We start from the raw sequence: 9,142 nt of genomic DNA, 5'->3' as shown, positions 1-9,142 counted from the left end.
ATTGGATGGGTGATTTTGAATATCTCAAAGAGGCTTTTAACTTACCATGATTATGGAAGTTTTGGGAAGAGGATGCCGAGAGTGGCATTGTTTTTAAAGGGAGAATTTACCTTGAGTAAAAGTGGCTTATGAGCCTGAGATGATTTGAGAAATGAGATCTTTAAAGCCAAGGCTGAAAAGAGTTGAAACTTGATTTCAAAGTGAAATGAATTGAGAAAGTGATTTATGGCTTAAATGCCGATTTCATGAATTTGATGATTTTGAATGTGGAAGTGCTGTTTTATCGTGAATGGTGATTGGTTGTTAGTTGGATTGTTTGGGCTTAGGGCCGTGGTTGGAATGAGATGAACTGATGGTTGATTTCGGCTTTGTGTTTTTGGTTTGGAATAAAATATGAAAGGCTATTTTGGTTCAGTTTAGATAAACCTTTTTGAAAGGCTTTTGATATTTTGAAAATTGAACGGTTCCTCTTTCAGAAAAGATTTCCGACTTTACTTTTATTGTAAACCGTGGTTTATTGTACCCTCGCCTTTATCTTGATATAATCTGTAAGAGGGATAGGGATTGTATTGGATTATGTTTGTAATATTATTTATATATATATTTGTATATATATACGGATGTACTCTTTATGAGTTTTGTAAGTTGTATGGTATTTATGGATGTATGTTATCGGATAAAAGTGTTGTTGAGAGCGGTGTTGCGGTTTAAAGTTTCAAACAGGCTCATATTTTAGTATTAAATAGTATAAGTGTCGTCGTAATGTCCGAGCTATCAGAGTTACGCAGCCGGAAGCGTGAGCTTTGGTAGTTAGGGTGTTACAATTGTCACGTTCATCACATTCAGGTTGAAGTGCGAATGAATATCTTAGAAGCGAAATAAGATGAATTCAATAGAAAACAGTAGTACTTTTCATTAATCTTTGAGGAACAGCAGAGCTCCACACCTTAATCTATGGAGTGCAGAAACTCTACCGTTGAAAATACATAAGTGAAAGGTCCAGGCATGGCCGAATGGCCAGCCCCTCTGATCTAAGAACTAGGCGTCCAAAGATGATCAAAGGATCAAAAGATAATCCAAAGATGTCTAATACAATATTTAAAAGTCCTATTTATAATAAACTAGCTACTAGGGTTTACAGAAGTAAGTAATTGATGCATAAATCCACTTCCGGGGCCCACTTGGTGTGTGCTTGGGCTGAGCTTGAGTGTTACACGTGTAGAGGTCATTCCTGGAGTTGAATGCCAGTTTTGGTGCCAGTTTGGGCGTTGAACTCCACTTTGCAACTTGTTTCTGGCGCTGGACGCCAGAATTAGGCAGAGAGCTGGCGTTGAACGCCAGTTTGAATCATCTAAACTTGGGCAAAGTATGGACTATTATATATTGCTGGAAAGCCCTGGATGTCTACTTTCCAACGCAATTGGAAGCGCGCCAATTCAAGTTCTGTATCTCCAGAAAATCCATTTTGAGTGCAGGGAGGTCAGAATCCACCAGCATCAGCAGTCCTTCTTCAACCTCTGAATCTGATTTTTGCTCAAGTCCCTCAATTTCAGCCAGAAAATACCTGAAATCACAGAAAAATACACAAACTCATAGTAAAGTCCAGAAATGTGAATTTAACATAAAAACTAATGAAAACATCCCTAAAAGTAACTAGATTCTACTAAAAATATATTTAAAACAATGCCAAAAAGCGTATAAATTATCCGCTCATCAATCTCCTATCTCAGATTATTTAAATTCATAAGCCATATAAATAATTCAATTATAATTCATCAACATCCACATCATTCTCAATCGCATCTCAGTCATCATCATACATCAATCATATTCAATCCTTATCTTTCATTATCACACCTCCCATTCCGTCCATCAATAGTTTCAATTCAAAACATAATTCATTCTTTTCTAAATGAATCAAACTTAAAACATACTCATTTTCTTAATAACTCAAAATCAAACCATATAACCTTTGAATCCAAATCTTTTTAAATAATCATCTAAACAAAATCTCTAATTTTTATAAAATTTCAGCAGCATCTCCTCTAAAACTCGAACTTTGCCACCCTTTTCGGGTCCAAACCTGCATTCTTTTCATTTCAACATACCCTTCCTCATCATCATAACAATCACCACAATAAATCTACCTCAGATCAATAATTATACTCATACAATATTCAAATCCATCAACCAAAATTCAACCAAGAATCATAGTTCACAAATCTTAGGCTTTTAACACAAAATAACCTTTCTCATTATCATAAGTTCATAACCACCTCCACAATAGTTATACCTCAAATCAATAATTCACCAAATCACCAATTAATCAACAAGCACCAAACCAACCATGTTCATCAACAAGATACTAAGTATCAAATATACACATGCAATCCAACTTATCCTATGGTTATCTAGCCTAAGTTTTTACAGAACATTATATATTAAATGCAAGAAACCTAAACCATACCTTAGCTGATTCCCAAGTATTATTCCAAGATAATTTTTCCTAAAGAACACAGCCTTCAAAACCTCAACTAATCAGCTTCCTCCAAGTTCCAGTATTCACAATTTCAAGCTCCAATTATTTATTCACAACCTAATACACATTTATAACACATATATATCCAATTTAATACTCAAAGCTTAAATTTAATGAAATTAAAATAGAATCATCGTATCCTCACCTTACCCAAGCTTCACATAAGCAAGAGTGAACGTTTTTCTCAAGCTAATTGGATCCTAAAATATCAAAGAACAAAGAAATTCAATACCTCCACTTAATTTTCCAAAAATTGGGGAAGAAGAGGCTGAGAATAAAAGAACGAGTTACCTATGAAATTTTTCCAGCAGAAACATAGAGCTCGACGCGGTGAACGTGTGGCCGCAAACAGTGTGACGATCGGAGCTCGAACGGAGAAGTTACGGGAGTTAGAAAGTTACCGTAAGGGTTGGGGGTGTTTCGTTCCTCTCCTCCTTGGAAAAGCTTTCAGCTTCGTGCTGCTGAAAATGAGGGAGAAGGCACTGCTGGGTTCATTTAATGTGATGGCCCGGTTGGACCGATGGCCCGGTTTGGGTCCGATTTAACCGGTTTCACCCGTTCGGTCCAATCTTGGACCGTTTTCTTCGAAATTAATGTCAAAATTCTCGTTTCGATGAGCTCTATCCTAATTTGATATAATATTCACATTTTTAATCTTTCTTATTAAAAACTAATTTACTGACTAATTATCTACTAATTTAACTGGGGTTTACATATAGTTTTCCACACAATGAAACAATAAAAAAATTGAACTCATGAAAAGTAAAAAGATAATGAAACAAAATATAAACATTCAATTGATGAATTTGGCATCCTGTCATTTTGATTGAATCATTGTATAATGAGAAAAATAATAGAATAAATAAACTGGAGGGATTTACATGTATAACGACAATCATCCGAAACCAATATGTTTTACCATTAATAAAAGACTGAATCAGCAGCTATATTCTACTACTTTTTATTATGCTTAACTGCCTAAAAACTATAAATATATATATTAAATTTTGATCTCAAGCTCAGAGAGTAAATATGAAGCAGAATAAACTTACAAATATCTCAATAACCATAATCTATTATATATGTACTATCACATGTCACTTTGGCCCATAAAACTAAAAGCATCATTTTTCATAAGCAAACATCTTCATTTGATCATCATCTAAGTGACAACTCTAAAAATATTTCAAAAGTATTCATCAAATAAGTTTAGAATTCCAAAATATTATTCTTTCTTTTTTTTTTAAATCAAGAAATAAAATATTTTTATTATAAAGATAAAATTTTTAAGCAAAGCAAAGCTATAGACAAACTCATAATTTTTTTATCATAAAATAGCAACACACACAATCTGGAACCATAATCTGATATGAAAATCCAATCTAAGATTCAAGAGAAGAGGGATATTGACTACATGGAGAATATTGACTACATTTTTCAGCTTGACCTATCCGAAGTTATAGCATTAAGAGAAATAACGTATCAAATTTATATTAGCCTCTAGGCCCTGTAGAATGTAATCCCAAATAAATTCTAATCCTCTAGTACCCACCCAAAGAGGTACCAATCTATGTAGAACAGAATCAGTAAATATCCAACCTACCACAAGAAAAGTACCATTAACACTGAAATAAGGATTAGAGATGTAGAGTAACACAAGGAAGAAGTACAAAAGCTGCTGATATGGAAAAGTGAATATCACTTCCATGATATACATAAATATAATATTCATTTTGTTATACGATGATATAGCCTTCCAAACATACTAAGTCCAATTGTTTGAAATTTATGATTCTGAGAGATGTTCTTGTGAGTCAAATGTAAATTATTAAAATGTAATAATAGTATTATTATTATTTGACTTAACTTCATCAAGAAGCTTTTATTTTTTCAAGCTAAAAGCTGTTTGACAATTGAAGAAGGGGGAGCAACAATTAAAAAAGAATTCAAAATAACTTCTAAATAAAACTCAAGTAGTGTACACTTATATATAAATAAGACTATGTAGGTTATCACATTCACAACCATAGTGCTTATTATACAAATGAAATCTAGTTACTAACAACACCCAAGGAAAAAATAAAGGCACAAAGGTAAATTTGACTCTCAATTTTTTTTTGTGCAAGAATTCAGAAAAATGAATATGTGAACAACTCAAGTACAATCCAAGCACTGTAGAATAATACAAAAAAACATAAGCACTTACTAATCTTATTTCAAAAAATAGGCCAACAAAATATGCATTCACAAAATAAATACTCAAGATAAATAACAAAAAAATCACTAGAATTGCACCAGATAGAATTTTATACAACTTTTCACTTTTTACGACAAAAGTTCTTTAAAATTAAATGCATAAAAATGAAACACCTAAGAATTGAAAAAATAAGAGTTAAAAGAGTTCCAGTGCGAAGCAAATAGTGAATAAAAAAAGCAGAACAACAACACTAATTATTTATTTAGTTCAATACCCAAGAAGAAATAATGCATCAATAATTATAAGATTAAAACCTAATATAGTATCATAACTGAAATTAAAATAAATAACACAACTATGACAAAAATCAATCCAAATAAACTCTCATCGCCGCCATAATCAGATTGAAGAGAGCACTGCACCACAGAACTATGGCAGCCAGAGGTGAAAAGCATAGGGCTCAATGGTTCCATCTTTTCTATTATTCATAACCTTTCCGGGATTTATAGTACAATTATCCAGAAACATGGGATCCAGAGGCTGGAAAGAAGAACTCAAAAACCAGACTACTGATTCAAAAGGATGTGAACCCTGCAATACGAAGTAGAGTAAAAAAGGGTTTAAAGGATATGGGGCAAGAATATGAAAAATAGAATAACTCTACAAAATAGAATGCATGGAGGCCTAGATTGTGCTTGGAAAACGGGATTAGTCAAAGCCATGAGACTGTTGATAGAATGGTATAGGGAGTGAAGAACATGAAGGAGGTGGGGGTAAAGTGTTTCTCTGAGAAAGGATCCAAGAGAGATTTGTTCTATCACATCAATATTTCTTTCTATTTTTTTTATAAATAAATAAAAGAATACAAAAAGACACAAATTTAAAATAAAATAGATATACCTCATACTATAAATTAGTAAGAAATAAAAGTAAGATAAGGCATTATGACAAAGTTGTATGAATAAATCGACTAACACCAATCCAATCACTATACCAATTTACTAACACCAATAATTTCAATGTCTCGACTATACATCTTTAGAACTTCATAATGATAAATCCTCACAACTTTGCAAAAACTTCTCAATGCAACAAATTATGCAAGCTCCCAATTCCTCTAACGAAAGCACCTCTTATTGTAAGATGATTACTGCGAATATAATAATTTATAATTTAATAAATGAAATAAAACATCAATAAAGTAAACACACTAGTAACTCTTATAGAAAACTGAGAAAAATTGAAAACTTGACAAGAAACAAAAAACTGCATACTGCCCAGTACAAACACATAACACACATTTGAATGTTTAAACAGTTGAAGTACTCTTATTTGAATGTTTAAACACATAATAGAAATATGGCAGTTTGGCAACATCGGACTCATTAATAGGGTTACCTCTTCCAATGTTTTGTTCCAACTCTTGTTTGGCTTTGGACATAACCTCTGGATTGTGGAGTACTTCAGTCATTGCTCTTTCTAATCCATATGTTGTTGTATCTGTACCTGCTACAAGTAGATCCTACAATAATATACACCATATAATTTACTAGTGAGAAAAGGCATAACAAGATTCTACTTGGATAGACATGAGTAGTTGATATATAGTGAGAAATAAACCTAGAAAGAAAAGTAAAGGAAATAATATACAGCTCCAAATAAACAATAATATTAATCATAATTTAGTGTGAGGTGCATTATTGTCAATAATTATATGTTCATATTATATATGAATGAAAAGTAAAGGAAATAATGGGCCAGTAGGCTTCTCATGTCATGACCAACCTGAAAGTGCAAAACACATGATAGATCATAAAGTGTTAGGATATTAAATAAAAAATAAAAATTAACAAATTGATCAATAAACATAACCATACACTAAAAGATTACAACTAAAATAACAATAAATTCATATAGATTTAAAAGAAAAAAGAAAGACACCTATAAAATTAATAAACAATAGCAATGATACCAACAAAAAATGCACGTTTAACACATCAAATATGACAGAAAAAAAAGTAAATTTCATCCAAAAATATTCATCAAGTTCAGAATTTCAAAATATTATTCTTTCTTTTTTTAAAAAAAATCAAGCAATCAAATATTTTTATTTTAAAAATAAAATTCTTAAGCAAAGCAAAGCTAAAATCAATTACACAAAAGAATTAAAAAAAAGTAATAACATTTGTCAAATCTTAAAGACTAATTTATCTGAAAAATATGAGAATTAAGACTTAATTTGTTATGCAAATTTAAAATGTATCTCTAATCTCAAATTGTTTTCAAAATATGCAAATACACATACCCATATAAAACATAATCAAAAAGAAAGATTATTTAACATAGTTTATATAAAATATAATAAAAAAGGAATATTGTTTACCTTAACTTTGTTAGAGAGTTCTTCATCCACAAGACAGTTGAAAAACCATTACAAACAAAAAACACCAAGAAAATAGGTGAATGATTCATTATTTCCATACACTTTATGACAATTCAAAATACAATAAATTGTTAATTATTTGAAACAAACTCAAAATAGATTATCTGACTTCTCAACTAGTTATAGGATTCGGAGAGATGGTAAGAGTTGGGAGACCATCTCTCTGAATCCCATAACCAGCTCAAAAGCCAATCAATCAACCAGAGTTACAATTTGTCCAGAAATTTCATAGACATATAATATTACATAGCAATCTCTATCTAATTTGTCTTTCCATAAAAATACAAAGTAAAACAAAAATAACAACAGAGTAATATAAATGAAGAGTCATACCTAGTGGTGTGGAATTTACAACCACAAACTAACCGGCAAGTGCACCGGGTTGTACCAAGTAATACCTCAGGTGAGTGAGGGTCGATCCCACGAGGATTGATGGATTAAGCAACAATGGTTAAGTGATTTACTTAGTTAGACAAGTAGAAAATAGTGTTTTGGTGTTCAAAAGCATTAAACAATAGACAGGCAAATAAATAAATTGGGAATATATATGGAAAAACAGTTAAGGCTTCAGAGTTATCTATTTTCCGGATTGACTTTTCTTATTAATTTATTTTAATCATGCAAGATTTAATTCATGGCAAACTACTTGTGACTAGACCCTAATTCCTTAGACCTTTCTAGTCTCCTCTAACTTTCATCAACCGCCAATTCCTTGGTCAATTAATTCCAATTAGGGGGTGAAGTTTAATTGTAGTTATTATGCCACAAAAATCCTAATTACCCAAATATAAGAGGATTATATGTCACGTATCCCGTTAAGTCCAGGTAATTAGAAATTTAGGAGAATATATTTTCAAGCTGTTGTTCAAGTAAAGAGCTTTTCCAAGTTATACAAGAACTCAATTAGAAAGAGGGTCATACTTCCGTTCCACCCAAATTCATAAGATAAAGAACGAAAACAATCCTTGAAATATAAATCAGTACATGAATTAAAATAGAAAAATAATGGTATCAATCCATACAATAGACAGAGCTCCTAACCTTAACAGTGGAGGTTTAGTTGCTCATGGTTCAGAGTGGAAAACTAGGATTGTAAATTGGGCTGAGCTGGAATGAAAAGTGAACTAATGTTGGCATCCCCCTAGAAGAGAAGTTTCTTTTTTCTTTTATATCTAATCCTAATTCATTTAAAATCTATTTTCTAAAACTAAAATAATATCTTTTCCTATTTTAAAATAAAAATAAAGTTTAAATCAGAATTAATTAAATAATCAGCGTTTTCTGTGTTTTCTGCACTTGGCGCATGTCACGCGTACGCGTCAGTTACGCGTACGCGTCGATGGTCTTCTACGCGTGTCACGCATACGCGTCAGGTACACGCACGCGTCACTCCTCACTGTCATCTCCTTTAATTCTTGTGCTGATTCCATTTGTGCAAGCTTCCTCTCCATCCTTTAAGCCATTCCTGCCCTATATAGCCTTCTTCTCTTTTTCTGCGAAAGCTCCATCAGATCCAACCAAATGCTACCTAAAATAAACAGAATTGCACAAGACTCAAAGTAGCATCCATAGTGGCTAAAAGATAATTAATTCTTGATTAAACTCAACAAATTAAATGCAAATTCACTAGGAAAAAATAGGAAAGATGCTCACGCATCACAACACCAAACTTGAATTGTTGCTTGTCCTCAAGCAACCAAACTAATATAGGCTTAAAATGTGAATTTGCATGAGAATGAGAGTTCGACTAAGCTCATGTCTCTTCTTATAGTGGTGTTTACAACTGAAATCTTGAATAGTTTTGGCATCTCACTCTCCTTTGAATCAGAAGGATGTCACTGTCATTCAGAATTAGAATCCGGATCATGTTATGAATTCTCTGATCTTTTGCAACTCAATTTAACCCTTGAACACAGTAATTTTTCTTTGATTCTCTTTTCTTTGGTGCTTTGCACCTTGAGCC

General features: G+C 32.1%; 2 long non-coding RNA genes across 2 annotated transcripts; both read right to left on the bottom strand.

The window, feature by feature from the left end:
- Positions 2,399-3,001, bottom strand: LOC110270712. The gene is made up of 3 exons (XR_002360355.1): positions 2,831-3,001; positions 2,690-2,739; positions 2,399-2,596 (listed from the first exon to the last, which is right to left on the bottom strand). It is a non-coding gene; the product is annotated as an uncharacterized LOC110270712 (long non-coding RNA).
- On the bottom strand, positions 5,738-6,481 carry LOC110270711. The gene is made up of 2 exons (XR_002360354.1): positions 6,135-6,481; positions 5,738-5,886 (listed from the first exon to the last, which is right to left on the bottom strand). It is a non-coding gene; the product is annotated as an uncharacterized LOC110270711 (long non-coding RNA).

Source organism: Arachis ipaensis, chromosome B04 (assembly GCF_000816755.2).
Source record: "Arachis ipaensis cultivar K30076 chromosome B04, Araip1.1, whole genome shotgun sequence".
In the NCBI taxonomy this organism is placed as follows: Eukaryota; Viridiplantae; Streptophyta; class Magnoliopsida; order Fabales; family Fabaceae; genus Arachis; species Arachis ipaensis.
Note: the sequence above shows the minus strand (reverse complement) of the source record. Positions and strands in the feature narration are given on the sequence as shown.